The sequence below is a fragment of the Condylura cristata genome, unplaced genomic scaffold, assembly GCF_000260355.1.
Source record: "Condylura cristata isolate star-nosed mole 26May11 unplaced genomic scaffold, ConCri1.0 scaffold00038, whole genome shotgun sequence".
In the NCBI taxonomy this organism is placed as follows: Eukaryota; Metazoa; Chordata; class Mammalia; order Eulipotyphla; family Talpidae; genus Condylura; species Condylura cristata.
Window position 1 is genome coordinate 5072674 of NW_004567139.1, and position 20617 is coordinate 5093290.

Consider the following 20617-nt stretch of genomic DNA (forward strand, 5'->3'; position numbering starts at 1 on the left):
TTTAAAATGATAAAGTATCTTGATAATCTCACTTGTTATTAAACCTATAACTTATATGTTTAGATTAAAGAAGGATGACTAGAAGTCCATTAACATTTAAACGGGCAAGTTTCCATTATTCAGTACATATATTTCTCTATGAGTAGGGATTTTCTTTCTCCTACCTCTGACGATCACCGTTATACACAAGTGTAAGTGTATTAGTTGATACATTGCTGCAAACACTAAATCTTAATCCATCTTGTAGTCACTGGTGTATACGTCTGGGTTTGTTAGATGCATGAACAATTGTTTCAACCATCAGCAGTAGGTGGACTGAACATGGACTTTCTAGAGACCTAGACCAATCTGTGTGTCAAGCAATCTGAATTATCCTTTCCAATTATCTTACCAAGGTCCTCATTTACACAAACAAAACAAAACACACACGCACAAAACAGTCCCATATTACTTGAGTGAACGCTGCAAAACTCTTCAGCTGCTTCATGAAAGGCTGGTATAGGCCTTGTTTTGTCTCTTCTGGGTCTATTGAAGTCTCTGGTCCACTGTCTGAGGACTAGTTTAGTTAGTTCTTACTGATATCAGAGTTGAACCAAGCACACATGAATGCATGGGCAAAGGGAATGAACAAACGATGGAAACTCTCAGCCCCCCACCTCAAGCCACGTGGGGGACCAACGGCTCTACCCTCAGAATCACACACACCTGTGTGTGGGTCCTAGGGTCAGCCCAGGTGCTAAAAGTGAGTGAAACTTGGGCCCTCCCTGGTGGTGCAGCAGGTTAAAGAGCAGCACTAAGAAGCCAAAGCCACTGCAGAATGAGTTCGATCCCCGACTGGAGGTGACCACATGGCGCGGCAGACCCCTCCTGACCCGCCCGCTGCTCCCCTCAACAGTACACTTTGTAGATCCGCCTGTTCTGCTCCCAACTCTGTCTCTGGTGGAGCCTTTCACCGCCCCTGCACCTCTGGCCTGTACCCCAGTTCTGTATACTTAAATAAATACATCTTAAAAAAAAAAAAAAGTGAAACTGGATTTATCTCATTTAAACAGGGAGCAGTAGGGGTAGAGTTCTGATACTCACATCCTGCACAGCTGTATGGGGGCTGGCAGAGGCTGCTACCCTTCATGACCTCCTTACCTGCTCCAAGGCCACTTGAGTCACCACTACAGCCTGAGTTCGAGCCCGGGCCAGGGAGTTCACCCACAGGCCGCAGCACCTGTGGCCGCTAACCCCATTTATGCATGTATTTATGTATGCATGCATAAATAAATAAGCAAATAAGTAAATAAATCAAAACTTTAAAAAAAAATCTTAGCCCTATCAGCTCATTTAAGGTTTTACAGCAAGGATGTTAAAGAATCTCAAAGCACTGTCTCGGAAGCACCTGGGGAGCAACTGGTGGAACCTCAGCGCTCATCATGCCTGTCAGCCGCTGCCCTTGGGGGCTGTGTCAGCCCGGAGCTTCCTCCACAACATTTGCTGGTCACGTGCTAATCTCATTGCCCAGAATCACAAAAGTGAAGGTTTCAGGCCCCTCGACTGCTGCTTACTAAATGAATTCATTCTGTCATGTATTCAAGCCCAAGTCACCTGTGAGAGAAGTGAAGGCAGAGTTCCACCTCCCTGCGGAAGGAGCCTCTGGCTGTCTGTCAGTCTGGGCTGTGTGCCGACTGAGCCTCTGAGTCTTCAACTTAAAGTCCTTTGTCTTAACCTAGTGTGTGGGGTAGGTGGCTATCGAAGTATGAGTTCCTAGGAAAACGCTTCTCAGTTTCAGCATTTCTAAGTGGGCTTTGTTTAAGAAGGTATCCGCTTTCCTGCCGTTGTTGAGCACGCATTCTGGGACTTCAGAGCTCTTGTCTGCTCCATTTAAGCAACGTTATCCTCATCTCAGGTGAAGACACAGGTAGCCCATGACAGGCCTCCCGCTGGGGCTGTGGCTGTGAGAAGGCTGACGAAAGGCACAGAAAGGCGTCCAGTTTGACACTGGACTCAGAGGACACCCTGCTGCTTAGGTCGCAAGGGAAGCCTTCAGCATCACACAAGAGCCCTCCCTGGTGGCACACTGGGTTAACGCCCAGCACCACAGCCCCTGCAGCATGAGTTCAATTCCCCATCAGGGAGGTGACTCACATGGCACAGCAGACCTCTCCCGTCTCCCCACTGCTCCCCTCGGCAGTAGATTTCAGTAGACCCCCTGTTCTTTTTCCCACTCTATCTCACCCCCCACCTCTGGTCTGCATCCTAGCTCTTCTATGCATAACTAAAAATAAAATCAGACAATATTGGAAAAAATAGGATGGCATGGGAGATCTCTCTCTCACACACATGCACATGCACATGCGCGCACACACACACACACACACACTAAAATCTCTGGAGGCTGACTGACCTCGAGATCTACCAACAGAAGCATTCGTAATTTTTTCTTTTAAGATTTATTTATTTGTGCATACAGAACTGGGGTACAGGCCAGAGGCTCAGGGGCGGTGAGAAGCTTCATCAGAGACAGAATAGGGAACAGAATAGGCAGATTAACGAAGCACACTGCTGAGGGGAGCAGCGGGCGGGTCAGGAGAGGTCTGCTGCGCCATGTGGTCACCTCCTGGGCAGGCGGGGGGCGGGGATCGAACTCATGCGGAAGTGGCTTTAGCTTCTCAGTGCTGTGCTTTAACCCGCTGCGCCACTTTGGAGGGCCAGCATTAGTAATTTTGAATTTAAAGTATTAAAACCCACGTTGACCACTTAGCTCAGAACTTTACCATTTTGTAAATGAGGCAGTTAACACTTAATAATTTCAATTAGAGGAAACAGATATCATCAATGCCCATGAATATCCCTTGCTGCTAGCGTTAGATTTGGAATTATTGCCACCTAACTGCTGAGAAGGGAAAATAGGACTCCTAGTGATTCTATCTTGGACTTCAGCTCACTTGGAATAAAATTTTCTCCAGAAGTTTCCTCTGTATGCATTCTTTTGAACAAGACCCAAGGAAGGGCCATCAATTCTACCGGAATGTGACGCGCACAATCCAACCCTGCCACCTTGTGGCAGGAGAGAACTTAACAGCCACGTTATTTTCTCAAGAGAAAATACTTTTATTCTTAAGCCAGACTCCGCGGCACTCTCCCTACTCCTGCCCACCCCCACAAGTATATATTGACAAATAAATTAGTCCTAAAAGAGTTTTTATCAGCAAGCACATTAGTCAATAAACTGGATACTATTTTTTTTTCCTGAAAAGAAATCCATTCATTGAAACATTTAATACCATCCATTGAAAGCTTCCTCTGTATCAGATAGTGGGTTAGATGCGGCTTAATAAGAACGTGTGTCTGTCTTCAAGGGCTCAGAATTTTACTGATGGGAGCTATGGCAATGTTGGGGCCATGGCCCAGCGGTCCAGGAACGTGATAGAAATTCTCGGGCAAGTCTCCCAACTCAGACTTGCCCTTACAAGAGGCTTAGGAGAAGATAAAAGTAGTGACCCTCAAATTGTAGATATTTATCCAGATGAATGAACCTAGAAATCAGCCAGGTAGAGTAACACTGGGGGAGGCAAGGTCAGGTGAAAACAAAAAAACAGCATCAAGGATCAAGAGTAAAACCTCAGCTCAATTCCTGATGTATTCACTGCTCCAACAGGTACAGAGATTCCATAGAGGACAAGCCAAAGTCCTGCCACCAGCTTGAACGTTGCATTCACAAGGGCAGTGATGCACATAAAATAAATGAAAAAACAAAACGTTAGAATAGATTGTGCCAGAAGAGAGAGATCTGCACTTTTTTTTTGAAGGGTGAGGCAAGTCAGAACAGATTACCATGATCAAGTGAACTTTAAGGACTGAAGGAAGAATGAGTGTCAGCCAGGTAAAAGAGAGAAATGCACATTGAGGAGGAAGGACTTCCAAGGCCCTAGGACAATGTGATGTCAGGACCTATTAACCTTGACCCCTAGAGACAGATGGAAGTAGCCTGAAGTGCAATTCTTAATGAAATGAGCCCCATGTGAGAGGCAGATTATACCTCCTTCCCCAAATGTCCATATCCTGACACTGGAACCCTGAATACATGGAGGCTAAAGGCTAGCTAAGACTTCAGATAGAGTTAAGACCGCTAGTCCCTGACCTTCAGGTAGGGACATAGCCCCAGTCTAATAACAAAAGCTCCTAAATGTGTGAGCGTGAAGAAGGAGCCAGTGGGGCTGAGATGAGAGGGGAGGAGGAGAGGGTCAGTGAGTGGCCGGGCTTATATCACGGTTGACTTTGAAGGCTAATGCAGAAAGGGGCCAATGAGCCAAAGAAGCTGATGGACAGTAGGAGCTAGAAAAGGCAAGCAGGGGCTGTCCGATAGAGGCCACACAGGAAGGCAGAACTCTCCACACCTTGCTTCGAGCACAGTGAGGTTTGTGTTGGATGGGTAAGTCAGACAAGCCCTGAAAATCTGGTGAAGGATTTCATTTTTCATGTTCAAGGAGCCACTCTTGTCCGGTTTGGAAGGGAATTGCTGGAATCCCTGATGGTCACAGGGATGAAGTGACAGAGACTGTTGCAGCCCCTGATGTGTGATGAGAATTGACCGGATTTGCTACTTTCTGGATGAGAATGGTAAGACAGAGTTGCAACTTAATGTCCATCCTGAGCTTTCTGGTTTCTGACTGAGAAAATGATATACTGGGAATCCTTTAAAGATGGGGGAAAAAGCAGAGCTTGAAGAAAACTCAAGTTCAATGCTGATTTTGGCATGTTTGAGAACTATACAAGAGAACATTCCCAGCTTGAGGTCGGTTTTGTGGTTTGTAGTTCAGCAAAAAGGTCTAGACCACAGTCATATAAGCACCGACCAGAGATATAGAAGTGAGATATAAATCCACAATAAGGAAAGCTATACCACTGATTATTGTTTGGGAATTGTATTAAAATACAGACCTAGAACTCTGAGCAAGAGGAGGGAAAATAAAGGTGTGTTTCATTATATAGTTGATATCATTCTCTGGAAGTGAGCAGTTAATTGGATTACAAGCTTCAGAACTGTCCATAAGTATAAGGACTAAAAAAATTCCAATAGGTTTAGTGAAATAGATTCCAGTTGCAATGTTGGTAAAAATATTACTTACAAGAAGAATTGTAACGGGTCAGTTAATGATTCAGTAGGATGGGATGAAATGATCCAAGATGGTCGTGAAAATCTGAAAGAAAATCATGGATTACAATGTTTTCTTGGATTTTTTCCCATATTCATATTTTTTGAATTAACTACCAAGAAAGCTTGATATTTTTGGCCAAAGGAAAAAAAAATATCAAAGTCAAAGAAAACTAGCTATATCTTAAATAAACTTAAACTGTAGGAAATCAAAGACTTTTTTGTTTTTTTTTTTTTTTAAATTGTGACGACAGAGAGTAAAATGACAAGTAATGTCAAGGGATTTGAATGACTAGAATATCTAGAAATTCCTAATCAGAAGACTGACAGCCTAAAAGCCAGACAAAAACATCTTCAATGTGCTGAAACAGACAAGCTCCCAGCTCAGAATCCTGACTATATCCTTGTGGAATAAAAGGGACTTAAAATCATTCTCGATTATGGGAATTACAGAATCGATTGCTCTAAAAGAAAGGCTAACAGCAGTTCTCTAGTCTGGAAGGAGATTACACCCTAGAGAAATTCATAGAAATTCAAGAAAAAGGAAGAGCACCAGAAAGGAAAAATATCCGAGGAAAGAAAACATGGTTTTCTCTTCTCTTGGTCCCTCTCATTAATGAACAGAAAAATTTGCGAAAACATAGACGACCAGACAACCCAAGCGATCAAGATCATCAATAGATGTGCAAAACAGCTTCCTGTATTCAGCATCCTCGACTGACCATAAAGTCAGCCCATACCATGGAAGTGACCTGAACTAACCTGAAGGCATTCCCAACAGAAAAACTGAACTTAGTATCATACTTGATCATGAAAAACAAATGTTTCCAGCTGTTTTTTTTTTATTTTCATATGTGATGCTTCATGAAATCATTGGTATAATTTATTCCTGCACATCTAAAATCTAGAGCAACAAACAGCTCATGGTAGAAGCTATTTGAGAGCTGAATGGATGAACAAATCAATGGAATAAGCTTTGTCTCTGTATATTTTTTATTATCATCCCTTTACTTTTCTCCCCCCACCACCATCCAAGACCCCCCGGTCCTTGCCCTCACCTCCTCCTCCCACTCTGGTCACTTCAGTTCTGTTGTTGCCATCTATGGTTTTATTTCCAGTTATCTGCTCGGTTCCCCTATACTGCACACAGTAACTCCCTGTGTAGATTTATGCTGAGCATATGACAGGATAGAAGTAAGAAATAGCAATTTTTAAAAATATTTATTTAAGCACCCAGCTCTGGGGTGCAGGCCAGAGGTGCAGGAGGGTGAGAGGATTCATCAGAGACAGGGAGCAAAACAGGCAGATGGAGGAAGTACACTGCTGAGGGGAGCAGTGGGCAGACAGGAGAGGTCTGACTCTCCATTTGGGTCACTCCCTGGGGGGAATGGAAGGCAGGTTTCTCTTTAACTGGATTCAACATATTTCTTTCTGTTCTCCTAAGCATTGTCGTTTTTCTAATCACCTTAAAACATTTCAAACCTTGAAAATACCCTCATGAGAATATAATAGTTAATAATTATATAGATTCATACATAATAAGTTATATATTTAGTTATAAAATAACTAATTGCAATGCTTACTTTCTTTTGCTTTCGTTTTTATTACCATCGAAATGTAATTGGGGTGGGATATAATTGTACCTAAAAGAACAAGTCCAAAGAGATTCAGAAGTCTTAAAATGTAATGAGTTATCCTGAATCAGTGTTGGACAGCAAAGGAACATTATTTGAAAGCAAAATGACAAAATCCAAATGAGTCTGTGGTTAATCAATAGTCATATTTGATAGTAATGCATCAAAGTAAATTTCTTAGTTTTGACAAATGAACCATGGGGATGTAAGATGTTATCATAAGGGGGATAGATCAGCTGGATCGAAGAACTCTTGTACTCTGCTAGCAAATTTTGTGTAGACATAAAATTATACCAAAAGCATAATGCTTATTAAAACTCAACATGAGTATATCCGAATCAAAGTTCAATTATCGTGCAATTGTTTCTGAATGGGGCACTTTGTGTTCTTTGTTCGCTATGTGTGTCCTACATTAAAAAATACTTCCAGAAATATTTGCCAGTTCATTGAATTCTAGAGGATTCACAAACGAATTATTTCAATGAGAAGAAAACAGTCATCCATTTTGGCCACTAGGTGGCAGTGTCAGCACATCAGTGAAAATTCATTCTGCGTCCACAGGTTACACTACCATTTGCAAACAAATGGCTTTTAAAAAATGTTATGACACGATGTTACTATATAGAGAGTAGGAGGAAGAATTGCTAGTAGTGTGAATGGAGATCAAGAAAGATATGAACAGGCTGTGGACAGGAATCCAGGACACTGAGATGGGGAGGGGGGAAGGGAAATGTATCATTTATTTAAACATTTCCAGATGCGAATATTGGACAGACAGCACATCTGGAGAATTAATGGACATCTATCTTTCCCCAGACAGAAGTGTAGCATGCAACGTCTGACACTACCAAGGCAGAGAAGTTAGCATGGTCTCTGGGATGTTGTCAGTACCCCCAGAGGAGTGATGTGTCTGGGGGCAAAGTCCCGTAGACTGGGTACTTCCATTTCAGGTCTGATCCACCCCATTCCTGCCAGTTTCTTTTTCCATCTTTACAACTTTGGTCAGTTAGGAAATAAAGTTACTTCTTACGATGGCCCAATTAAAAATATAACTGGGAAGGCACATTATAAACCTCTTCCCCAAAATCTGTATGAGGGAAATGAGACCAGATTCCTAAGTGTTTGTTTTCTAATTTCCAGTTCATCAATTCCATCCGTTAGTTTGAGGGAACCAGACATTGGTTATGTCTTGGCTACTAATCTAATTCTCTACCTATGTATAAACTCTCTTAATAAAGTTTAGTACAAGACTGAGAAGAAACTCAAATTTTCTCAGAAAGATTATATCAGAGACAGCATCACATAAAGTAAAATCTAAGGACTCAGTCAAATCATTGCCACGTGTTAGGGTGTGTAGATGTTGAGATAAACCATGATCAGCTCATGTCCATTTTATGGAACGAACAAATCTCGAGAGAGGTGACCACTGCCGATGTCTCTTTGCCTTTAAAACCTCTCAATGAAAAGATGGTGGAGGTCTGGCAAATCCCTATCCCAGGTGTAAGGGAACTCCATAGACCAGGTAAGGAATGATCAACAATAAGTCCTTTCTTAAAAAGAGACCCACCCTTGATATTTGAGACCCATTCTAACAATAAATTTGCTTTTCTGATTCATTATCAGAAAGCTGGTCAATAGAGACGTTCCCGTAAGCAGGGAGGGTTGATTCACAGAACTTTTATTCCTGATCTCATACTTTCTAGCAACATATCTTAGCCGGCAACCTCTAAAGATCTTGGTGTATGGAGTATAAGCCGTAACCTGATCCAAATTCTGAAACTTTTGCTATAATGAGTTAGTAACATGCAATATTTCTTTCTGGGAATGGTGTCAACTTGGATTTATTTATCTGGCACATCTTCTCTGCAGTGGAAATGTAGACCTTTTGCATGTTGATTGCCAAACACCTACATGGCGATGATTTGGAAATGAACAAGACTCATTCCGTTCACCCCCAAAATGCGGTGGAGCCTTTCCTTTATGCTCATATGCCCCTAGCTAGTCATAATCCTGGTTATTTGCAGTGAAAATTCCATAAGTGGTATGCCCAAGGAGTGTACTCCAAAGACCAAGATCTTTAGAGGTCTAAGGTGTGTCATTAGAAAGCCTGTGATCAGGAATAAAGATTCCTCTGTGAATCAATCCTTCCTGCTTTGCAGGGATGTTGTCTCTATGGAACACCTTCCTGATAATGAATCAGCACGTGTGATTATAAGCAAACTCCTCACAGCTGTTACGCAACTTCAAGATGGCAATTCTCATCCAGAAGTCAATTGACTTGTGGACAACTAGTTTGCAGAATGGCAAGGAGCAACAGACTCTCTGGGAAAGTTCTCTAGACACTACACTGGGTAGAGGACACTGTGGGGGGCTTCTGGATCTGTCAGGTGTAGGAGGGAGGGTGGTTGTACATGGTGTGGTGGTTTGAGGCCTCCAAGTAACTTACATCCTCCCCCAGGACTCATCACTGTTGATGGAAGGCAAGGAGAACCTATATCATGTCTGTGTTTTTGTTTGTTTTGTTTTGTTTTGGGGCGGGGGGGTGATAGAACTGAGGTGCAGATCAGCAGTGCAGGGAAGTAAGAAAGTTCACCAGAGACAAGAGTGGGGAACAGATCACGTGGATCTACTCTGCTGAGGGGAGCAGTGAAGGACAGCAGAGTCTTGTTGCGCCCCGTGGGTCAGCTTCCAGGCCAGCGGTCCAGGGATCGAACTCAGGTTGCGGTGGCTGGAGACAAGTGTCGTAGTGCCGAAACTTTGACCTTTCTGCCACCAGGGAGGCCCCTGTTGTTTTGTTTCTTCTTTTTTGTTTTTGTTTTTATGTCAAATATAAGGGAAAATAACATCCTACCATTTATATTTAGAAATATATATCAGCTGTCTGGAGATAAGAAAAATATTCTAAGAGGTAAAAATTTCATTATTTTTTTTTATTTATTTTTTATTTTTTTTTTATTAAAAAGTTTATTTTTACATCATTTTTCACATTTTTTTTTTCATCTCAATTGTAATCCCCACGGGTTTCCCATCACCAAATCACCCCTGTGCCACCACCATAGTCCCGTGCATTTCCCTCCCTTCCCCCCCCCCCGTTTTTGATCCCATTCCCCACTCCACCCCCACATAATTTTTTAACTTGTCCTGTGATGCAGCATCCCTGGAATTTCAGAATTTCAAGAAAAAAGATTTTGAATAAAAACCAGATATTGACTTGCCTTTTATTCCATCCCCCACACTCCCATTTGTTGATGGGCTTCTATTGATTCTGTGTATATGACAGTTAAAAAAAAAATAAGACTAATTAAAACTAATGGATTTCTGGAACAAGAATCAAAAGCAAATCACAATGCCTTTCTGAAAACCTTAGAATGTCAGTTCTTTCCAGGGGGAGCGACAGGCTACTGTTCTGTTTTAGCATGTTGATTTGTCTCCTTCTAATATATATATATGTAAGTATATTTTTTTGTGTATACAGAGCTGGGGTACAGGCCAGAGGTGCAGGGGCGGTGAGAGGCTTCACCAGAGACAGAGTGGGGAGCAGAACAGGCAGATGGACTAAGTACACTGCTGAGGGGAGCAGCGGGCGGGTCAGGAGAGGTCTGCTGTGCCACGTGGTTAAACTCCCTGGCTGGGAATCGAACTCATGCTGCAGTGGCTTTAGCTTTGTAGTGCTGAGCTTTAAATCACTGGCCACCAGAGAGGGCCTAATATGTTGACTTTTTAGGTTGTACAATATCATGGTCTACAAGTTCTTTGACAACCTGTTCTTCTACTTAATCTTTTTTTCTCCCAGGTAGAATCTAATTTTGTAGAAGGGAAACAATCTGAACTGTCACTGAGCAGACATAATCCTGTCACCAAGTGAGACAAAATCTGTTGAATGAGAGTCATCACGTGGGTCAAATAACCAACCGGCTTTCTCTTTTGCAAGGGTAAACGCTGGGCAGTATCCCTGCCTGGCCCAGTATCCCCTCTCTGTGACAACAGTTTATACCTGGCGGAGAAGGAATAAGCAGAAAAGGGTGATAAATGGGTGCTTGCCACTGTGAAGCCCCTTTAAGAGCGACATTCGGCCTTCCCTGGTGGCGCAGCGGGTTAAAGCACAGCACCAAGAAGCTAAAGCCACTTCCGCATGAGTTTGATCCCCGCCTGCCCCAGAGGTGACCACATGGCGCGGCAGACCTCTCCTGACCCGCCCGCTGCTCCCCTCAGCAGTGTACTTTGTTGATCTGCCTGTTCTACTCCCCACTCTGTCTCTGGCGAAGCCTCTTGCCGCCCCTGAGCCTCTGGCCTGTACCCCAGTTCTGTATGCACAAATAAATAAATCTTTAAAAAAAAAAAAAAGGAGTGACATTCATAAAACAAATTCGAGTTGACAATGCAGGGCCCTTGCTCTGGGCCCAGGTGAGGTACAGCTTCTCCGCCTCGCTGGCCCTGTGTAAAAGGCTGGGCATCTCTGGATCGACAGCCAGGGTGGTCTTCTATGTGCATAACCGAAAGCAAACAAGAGAGAGCTATAGCCAGATGTGGGGGCTTTCAGGTTCACTGAAAGTTCCCGGGGTACCCAGTGGCGAGCTCCTTGTGCACGGTCCTGCCTTTCACCAGGAGATGCAGAGACCCAGAAGCCAGCCAGAGGAATCTCAGCAGCCCTGTCCCAAACTTGGTCTGTTATGCCTCAAGCGAGCCCATTTGACTCCTTCTCCAGGACTTATAAGGCACTAAAAACGCCTGTGCTCATCAGCAAGCATTACCTATCTCAAGTTACTCCAGCAAATCTGCTAAGCAGGTGCTGCTTGGCTCCATGAAGTCAACTTTCTCCTTTGAGAGGATGCCTCTGGCTGAGTCTTTGCCTAGGATGCTAGAGAGCTAACAGCAGCCCCTTCAAATAAATTAAAAGAACTGTTATCATTCCATCCCTGGAAAAATAGAAAACCCTTCTTTTCCGAGGCATCTCATTCTAGCTGCCCACTCTTCTCCACATCTTCAGTTCTCAGACCAACAGCTGCATTTGTTCTATTGATTGTGAACCTGTTCTTTTGTTTTCACTTTTTTTCTCACTAACCCAGAGCTGATAAGCAAAATCAGGAATTTTAAAAGCTGTTGGCTGACAGGGTTTGTAATGTAAAATCAATGTTGTGTATGGATCCACCTGGGAAGATTCCAGGCTGTTGCTCAGGAATTCCGTGTACTCACACAGCTTCTGAGAACACAGATCAACCCAGTGCTCAGGTGTGCGGACTTCATTCATCTCCTCTTTCTTTTTGCTTTGATTTTGTTGCAGATTTACTGAGTGATTTCCTCCCATTTCTAAAATTATACCCTAGGTTGGCTTCCATGAAGAGAGATCATCATTACTGACAGTAACAATGAGTTGATCTTCACAAACAACTCAGTTATCATATGAGCCTTGAACTTCATGTTTGAGCACTGAACGTCTTATTGACATTCTCTTTGTGCTGGCCCAAATGAAACCAAATTTCATTTTCCCTCATTGCAAGTCTGTTTACTGAAGACACTAAATCACCCTGCTTCTGACCTCAGCTAGAAGTTCAAACCCTTTGCACAGCCATTAACTTTTTCAGCATTCTACCAAGCAGATGTGCACAGAGCAGCTTAATCTTTTCTGTGCTGGATGGTCTAACCAGCCCTCACTTGAGGTCAGCTTTGTGAGAGCATGAAAATCTCACCCTTGAAATCCACTTTACCTATTTTGTTTACACAGAACAATTCAAAATAGCTCCTCCTCCTCCTCCTCCTTCTTCTTCACCGTAGAATCCTAAGTTTGCCCAGTAGTTGAAAGAAGGGTCATGGAGAGTGGGGAGGTGACCCCCTGGCAGAGACCTTTCAACTAATTTCTCTTGTTATTTCTTCATATTCTTGCTAACTTCACCTATATGTGCTCAATATACACATCAGAATCAAGAATGGTCCGTTATATCAAAATGTCTTGAATGGCACAAATCTTGACCATCCAAGATCATTTCTCCCCTGAAACTCTGTGAGACCCTGTATTTGTAAATAAAAGTTGACAAGGAGAGAAATAAAGCCTACAGCTAATAAATTGGAGACATCAGTTTAATTTTCGTGTGTTATAGGTGGGGACAAATTACATTTGGTTGTTTTGAGACAACATAACCAGCATTATTTTAGCTTAAAAAGGGGTGGAAGAATATAAAAGCTAACATTTTAATTGCTGATTGCCAGGTCCTAAATGTGAAGATAATTATTTACATTGGCTAGTTTGATTCTCACAGATCTTAGGAGATCCAGGAATGATTATACTAGATGAGTAAATGGAGAAATGGATGTTTTAGAAAAAATAAATTAATCCCCCCATGGTTAGATTATGACATCATATTTTCAAGTCTTCTTGTGCCATCATATAAAATACTGGGAAATTTAGAGGACAGAGAGTATCAATTTTATATTTCTTTGGGGAAACCCTCACTCTAGTGTTCACTCCTTGAGTTTTAAATGACTTCTGTCAGCCTCTAGATAATTTAGTAATCCAAGGTAGGGAAGCAACATTTGCCCTTCGCATCACAGAATGACTGACTTCTAATGTCTGCTCCCTCTCTCAACCTCGTAACTCGTGAAGAATGACGGGAAATATGTGTGAAGCTGTCTGTGCCATTTGGAATCTCATTGGCTTCACTCTACCTTAGAGAAAACATAATTATCATTGATTTTTCAACCGATTGTTAAAGATTAAATTCCTCCAAATTTACTTTCATTCTAATTGGAAGTTTCAGCTGCCATCAGATTGAGTTTTTCTGTTGTTTACTTGTCCCTAAAGTCTCTGTAAAAGATTTTACTTCTCTAGGCAACCAGCTGGTTTTCCACATAGATCAGGTCAATTAATTTGACCTTTGGTTCAATATGAAATGCATAATAAAAGCTGGTCCCCCAAAGACCGGATGTGGCCTTTCAAAAAAGCTACTTGCCAGGACAAGGAACAATAATTTATGACCTCATAAACCCCAGTTGAAATGCTTGTTGCTGAGCATGGTAATGACAAGGAGCCTGTGTGTCTTTATTTATTTATTTTTATTCTATGCAATGGAGAGATGGGAACAAGAACCAGGCACCTGCACTATCGAGGGGTGGGAAGTGGTGAAGGCGAAAAAGGCTGCTGTTGCTTTGAAAGACCCACTGACCAAATTTGAATTTGTGTTTTTTGCAGCTTGTTTTCGAGGGGCCACAACTGGGTCCGTGCAGGCGCAGAAAGTTTCTGATTTTTGACTTTTGCCTCTAAGACTTTCTTTTTAAAACCTTATTAACCTCATGTTTTGAGAGCTGTACAAACACCGAGTACGAGACAGGCATTCAAATTGTTATTTAAGATATCTATCCCTGAGGATGACTCTTTACCATTTGATTAATAGAGTTTTTTATGAAGCCAATTCTAAAATATGTATTAGAAGTTGGTCTTTTACATTTCAGGCTTCCTTTAATACTGTGTGGCTTTTACTTCTCATGTCTTTAGCATCCTATCTGTGTGGTGTGAGGATTTATTCTTTTCATATGAATGTGTCATAATAGCCTTTGCTGCTATCTTGTTTCTGCCTTTTAAGCAACCCTGTTTGAGTCCCTTTTCTCTATACTTTTAGTCATATCCCTAACTGTATCTTGCAAATGGAGTAAGTCAAAACATATAGCCATTTCTAAAACGGTTGATGAATATTTTCTTTGTCTCCAGTCACAACCTATTTAGGAACATTTCAATTCTTCTTTTTGAAATAAGCCATTTTGTATCTCCTGAATTATGAATAATACTCAGTGTGGAAAACATTTACTCCTCAAGATGAAAATTCATTCCGAAAAGAAATCAGCTTTGAAGATGCATTTATTTGGCAAATTTTCCCACATAGGAAGATGCAATTTTTGAAGGCACTTGTACATGGCAATTGTAGAGAAGAGGCACTTTCTTAGTAATAGTGCAAGAGGATCAATAATGTCATGAGAGAATTGGCTATGAAGGTCAGACACAGCAGAGAGGTTTACAGAGTCTACAAGTCGTTGGGGACTTGGGGGTAGGAGAGGCAATATACAGCCAAAAGAATTGTGACTCCAGAGATCACTAAAGACAAACCAGTTCATTTTAATATTTTTCCAGAACTACTCATATTTACTGCTGTTGGAATGTGAGAACCACTTTTCTTGAGATAGATTGGCAGTACCTATTGAAAAGAAGTAATTAGCAGACAGACTGTCCCAGCAAATACAATTTGGAACGTTTGACCCAGAAAAGCATCATAGCAACTCTTCAGAAGAATATAACTTACACAAATGAAAAATGACAATTCTATCTTTCCAGAGTTTTCCATATGTAGATAAAGTAGATAGATTATAGGTAAATAGTGTAGACAGATGATAGTTTAGACAGACAATAGTTAGATCTAGACAGATGATAGGTAGATGATTTGAATCTTGAGTTTTGTTTGTAACCAACTATTTCATTGTTTCACACATATGTCATAAAGTTTATTACTACTTTGTGATTTTATGATAATGCTAAATTTTCTTCTTTTTCGAAACTTTGAAGCACAGAAACATGTTTCTTTTCTTTTTTAAGAAAAAACATCCAGCAAATGCTACTTTAGGGTGTCAACAATCGCTTTAGTATGGGAAGTATGGGAACATTAAGGAGAATGTCTCTCCCTGTATTCCTTCCTCCAGGGGTTCCCCATGGTTCTTGCCATCAGTGTCTGAACCTTGGGTTAAAGACATTAGTATTGTATTTCAATTCCATTATTGGTCCAGTAGACTTTTTTGTTGACTATCTTAAGAACCTAACCACAATTTATATCGTTGTTTCCATGGGGAAAAACATGTTCCAATTTTCAAACAGCTGACCAAAAAATAAATGCAAAACAGCTTGTTTATACATTGTATTTTTTTCTCTCTCTCTTTTTTACTGCTGAGGTCTAGTTAGTAGCCTGAAGTCATTAATTACCCGTGAATACAATACACTCTGCCGGAAATTGTGGCCAGGGCTGTTTTTGACCTCTAGTTAAGAAAGGCCAGGCACTTTCTAGATTTTTGTCCTGTGTAGAGCAATCTTTGCATAGGGATTTCTTTATTACTGTATGTTAAGGTTATAAATCAAAACCACAAATTTACTGATGTGTGTGTGAACAATGACTGACAGACAACAGGAAAATCATATTTAAGACCACTAAATAATCCATTGCTCATTATTTTCTTTGTCCGATTGCAGGTAACTCTCCAAATAGCTGCTCCTCTGTACAAACCCTGTTCAATTTCTCTCCAGAGATGTAGCTAGCTCAAAGGGAGACATATTAGATTGCTTGCATAGATCCCATAGCCACAAAAACTCACCCAAATATTGTTAGATGTGTTCCAGCAACAAATTAAGGCTCTGAGCTGGGTGTCTGGCTGTCTGTATCAAGGCTTCCTGGTATGGTTTGAAACCATCATTGGGGCAGGACAAGAAGAGGAGGTGAGGATACATAGGGCCTAAGAAAAATGAGGAAGAGCCAAAAAGCTCTGTGGCACTCGGGAACATAAAACTGTCAGCTGTGGGCAACAGCATTCTCACGACCCCAGAGCTGAACTTTGTAAATAGGCTTGGCATCAAACTCTTGCCTGGAGAAAATAAAGAGGAAAGGGTAAAAAAGACCCTTGACCTTGCCTGTTTGTTCTCTCTCTCTCTCTTACACGCACACACACACACGTACACACACACACACACATGTGTGCTCCCTGCTTAACTTTGCATATGAATTTACTCATATTGCTGACCTCAGGATGAAATCAGCTTCTTACATGTGTGTTGTGAGAGTTCTATAGCACAGGGCTTCTAAACAGCCCTTTTAATATCCTGCGTTGGTTGAGACTGAAATGATGGAAATATTTGTATTGGCAAAATGATCTCAGTTCTGCTTCTTGGTGAGGTTATTTCTAATTTGTCTGTATTATAAACCCTTAAAAGGCATGGGTGAAACAAAATGTATGATTACAACCATGGTCTTAAGGATTGATCAGTATGAGCCTCAGTTCAACAAACTCCATTTAAATATAATTTACCTAGTTTCTATTGTTGTCAACAGTCTTCTTGTTTAGAATAATGCAGTCATCAGCTTTGTCTCTTTTAATTACTGTAAATATTGGAAACCAGTGACCACACATCAGGAATCTTATTCTAATGACCGACCCACATAAAGGGCACAAGTAAATATTAGATAAATATAAGTCACTGTTAACAGTGACTTCTGCTAACAGGGTATTATTAATTGAAATTCTAGCTCTGATACAAAAGATTCCCTAAACATCGGAACCTAACAATCTATATTATCATTATAAAAATCAGCACATTTAAAGTCCAGGAGGAAACATTTCATACCTACTCATTGGTCCTCTTAGTCCTTTTAATCTATGTCTTTGTCTGTTCTAAGAATGGAATTTTTCACCAAATTGTTTAAAACTTACTTCTGGATATAAATGCCAGAGCACTTACATATTTTTTCATCACACTGCACTGAAGTGCACTTACTATTCATTGTACTTAGATAGCAATGATATCGACCTCCTAAGACAGTCAGAAATTCAGTGTATGGATGTGGACAGTGTTATATGGCTTTTTATCTGAAGAACTGTATGAATTTAATTGTGACTTAGGGTTCTGTTTTAATGTTGAATAAATCTCTCTGTTGCTCGTAAGCAAAATGTATAGATCCCATAGCAATACACATACTGGTGGCTATGTATAATGCAAGACCCACATTCTAACCAACATTAAAACACTGTTTATAATATATAATCTACAATTAATATTATATGATTCAGTGGCATTTGTTGATAGTAAATTTGGCATTAAGTTATTTCAATAATTTCAAACAACTAGATTCCAAACTTAATCAGTTTTTACTTCCTCAAATATCATGATAAACTTCTTTATAATTTCTCATACTTTTTACCCCACAAAGCTGTATTTATGTCTTATTCTTGAATATTAGTATATCTTTAGCTGTTGTTTTAAGGCTTTTTGCCTCTCAGATGTGAGAACTATACATTTTGATATCAATAGCTTGCCTTTTTCCCCAACTCTCTAAATGTATTTTTAAAATATACTCTGATTTCAATATTAAACCCATAGATTCTTACCTCCACTTCCCCCATGTGCTGTATAGTTTCACCACCATGAAATGACTCTTGATTTGCCAGTTTGACTTTAACCTGTGATAAAGAATTTTCTGCTTATCTGTCCACATGGTTCTGCTAATTCTTTACCAGAGTTCTCTCTAGAAAAATTTTGTGTCATAGACATCCTAATGAAAATGCAAATATGCCTGTTTACCTTTTCTCTGATCACATATTACTATTTATTTATTTATTTATTTTTGCAATTAAGCAAGTAGATATATTGCTACTTGTGTAAGTACTTCTTCATCTTCTGTATTCCATTTCATCCTAGCTTCTCAGCCATTCACTTCAATTTGGTGTGAATTATCAATGTTTAAAATTCCCTTTAATACTATGATTCTCTTTTTCTCTACTATTGTTATACTTTAAAATACCTTCAAAAGCAGCTAAGTGTAGTTCTTTTTTTTTTCTTTCACTTAAAAATCAGGTAAATGTAGTAGAGTCTTTTTTTTTTTTTAAGATATATTTATTTATGCATACAGAACTGGGGTACAGGCCAGAGGTGCAGGGGCAGAGAGAAGATTCACCAGAGACAGAGTGGGGAGCAGAACAGGCAGATCGACAAAGTACACCGCTGAGGGGAGAAACAGGGAGACAGGAGAGGTCTGCCATGCCATGCGGGTAAGGTCCCCAGTGAGGGATCTGACTTGTGCTGAAGCAGCTGCAGCTAGCTTCATAGTACTATGCTTTAAGCCATCAAGGAGGGCCCAGTAGAGTTTTATTGAATATATGCGTGGGTTTCAAGAATTGGTAGTTTCTACTGATTACCTTATCATAGGAAAGTAAGAATGACATATCCTTAGTGTAAGTATCTCTCTGAACTTTAAAGAGGAATTTCATGAGGTAAAAGAATGTTTAACTTTCTTTCAATTTATTCACTTACTACCTTGTCTCTTCCTGCAACTTCAGGATTCATTTTTCCCTTTGTCAATTTGCCAAATGCTTAGGAGTTTATGAATTTGAAATCCATGTTTGAAATTTGTGGTCTGAAAATTTTAGCAAGTCTTTCCATTTCTATGAACTAGGAAAACAACATTATGAAAACAGAGTAGGGCTGGCCTTTCTTCCCTTCTTAAAATAAAATGCGAAAATAAGCCTTCCAGAATACTGAGCAGATTCTTTTCCTGAAGATGTTTCTTTAGAAACATTTATACTTAATACTATATGATGTATTTTTGTTTGAATACTTCTGTCCTTTAAGAGCCCTTTTAGGGTCACAGCCAAACTGAGGGACAGGTACAGAGAGGTCCCATAACGTGTGTATTTAACCTCCCCGTTACGATACCTTGTCCATGGCTGCAGTCTTCCCACTGACAGACAGACACTAACACATTATCGCCACCCAAAGTCTGCATGCCACATTAAGGTTCTTGTGGTTGTACTTTGTGTGTATCTGGACAAATGTACAGTGACGTGTATCTTTCCATCAATTTGGTACCCTACAGAATAGTTTCGCCATCCTAAAAGTTGTTGTAACTCTCACTCTCCTCCCGACCACCTCTGGCAGTCATTGATCATTTTAGTGTCTCCATAATTTTGCTCTTCTCACAATGTCCTACGGTTGAAATCTTACAGTATTTAGCTTCTGCAAATTCCTTCTTTCACCCATCAACACGCAGGGAGGGTTCTTCCCTGCCCTTTCATGGCCTATTTTAGCACTGAATAATATTTCCGTTAAGCGCTGGATCATAATACTTTGTATGGTCATACCACAGTACATGTATCCATTTCCCTACAAAAACATATCTTGGTAGTTTGCAAGTTTTGGAAATTATGAGCAAAGGTGCAACACCACACTCAGGCAGACTTTTAGTGTGGACATGTTCCCAGCTCTGGGTACATCTCGCCGAATATGATTGCTGGGTCATAGTGTAAAAGGATGCTTTGTTTTCTAGGCAGTCACCATCTGTCTTCCAGATCGGCTGTGCCATTTGCCATCCCCATCAGCAATGACTGGGTGTCCCCTTTGCTCCACATCCTTGTCAGCTTTTGATGCTGTCAGTGTCACAGATATTGGCCATTTTAATAAGAATGTACTGGCTTGTCACTGGCATGTCACTTTAGTTTGCATTTCCCTGATGGTGTATGATAGAGCATCTTTTATCATATGCTTATTTCTCATCTGTATGTCTGTGGTAATGTCTTTGTGTTAATATCTTTGGCTTATTTTTAAACAAAGTTGTTTTTTTTTTCTTTTGTTTAATTTAGATACTGTATTGTATCTTTGACACAATAACAAAGTTGTCATCTGACAAACAACAGATTTGAGAAGATTATTTTAATAAGAAATGATTTGTCTATAAACAGAGCACCCAGTCTCTAAAAAGTGCATTATTTTATCTTAAAGCCTTGAACTTTAGGTGAATTCCTATTGCCCAAGTTACAACCACTCCTCCATAGTGTCCCTCATAGATATACTTCTCTCTCTCTCTTTCTTATCTATCTATCTGTCTATCTATCTATCTATCTATCTATCTATCTATCTATCTATCTATCTATCTATCTATCTATCTATCTATCTATCTTATCTATCTATCTATCTATCTATGTATCTATCTATCTATCTATCTATCTTATCTATCTTATCTATCTATCTATCTATCTATCTATCTATCTATCTATCTATCTATCTATCTATCTTATCTATCTTATCTATCTATCTATCTATCTATCT

General features: G+C 40.4%; 1 long non-coding RNA gene across 1 annotated transcript in view; it reads left to right on the top strand.

Moving 5' to 3' along the window:
* LOC105854405 overlaps positions 1–20617 on the top strand; it is a 56196-nt gene that overhangs the window by 27988 nt on the left and 7591 nt on the right. Inside the window, exon 3 of the long non-coding RNA XR_001146087.1 lies at positions 4476–4608. This is a non-coding gene — a long non-coding RNA (uncharacterized LOC105854405). The remainder of the gene's footprint in view (positions 1–4475; positions 4609–20617) is intronic.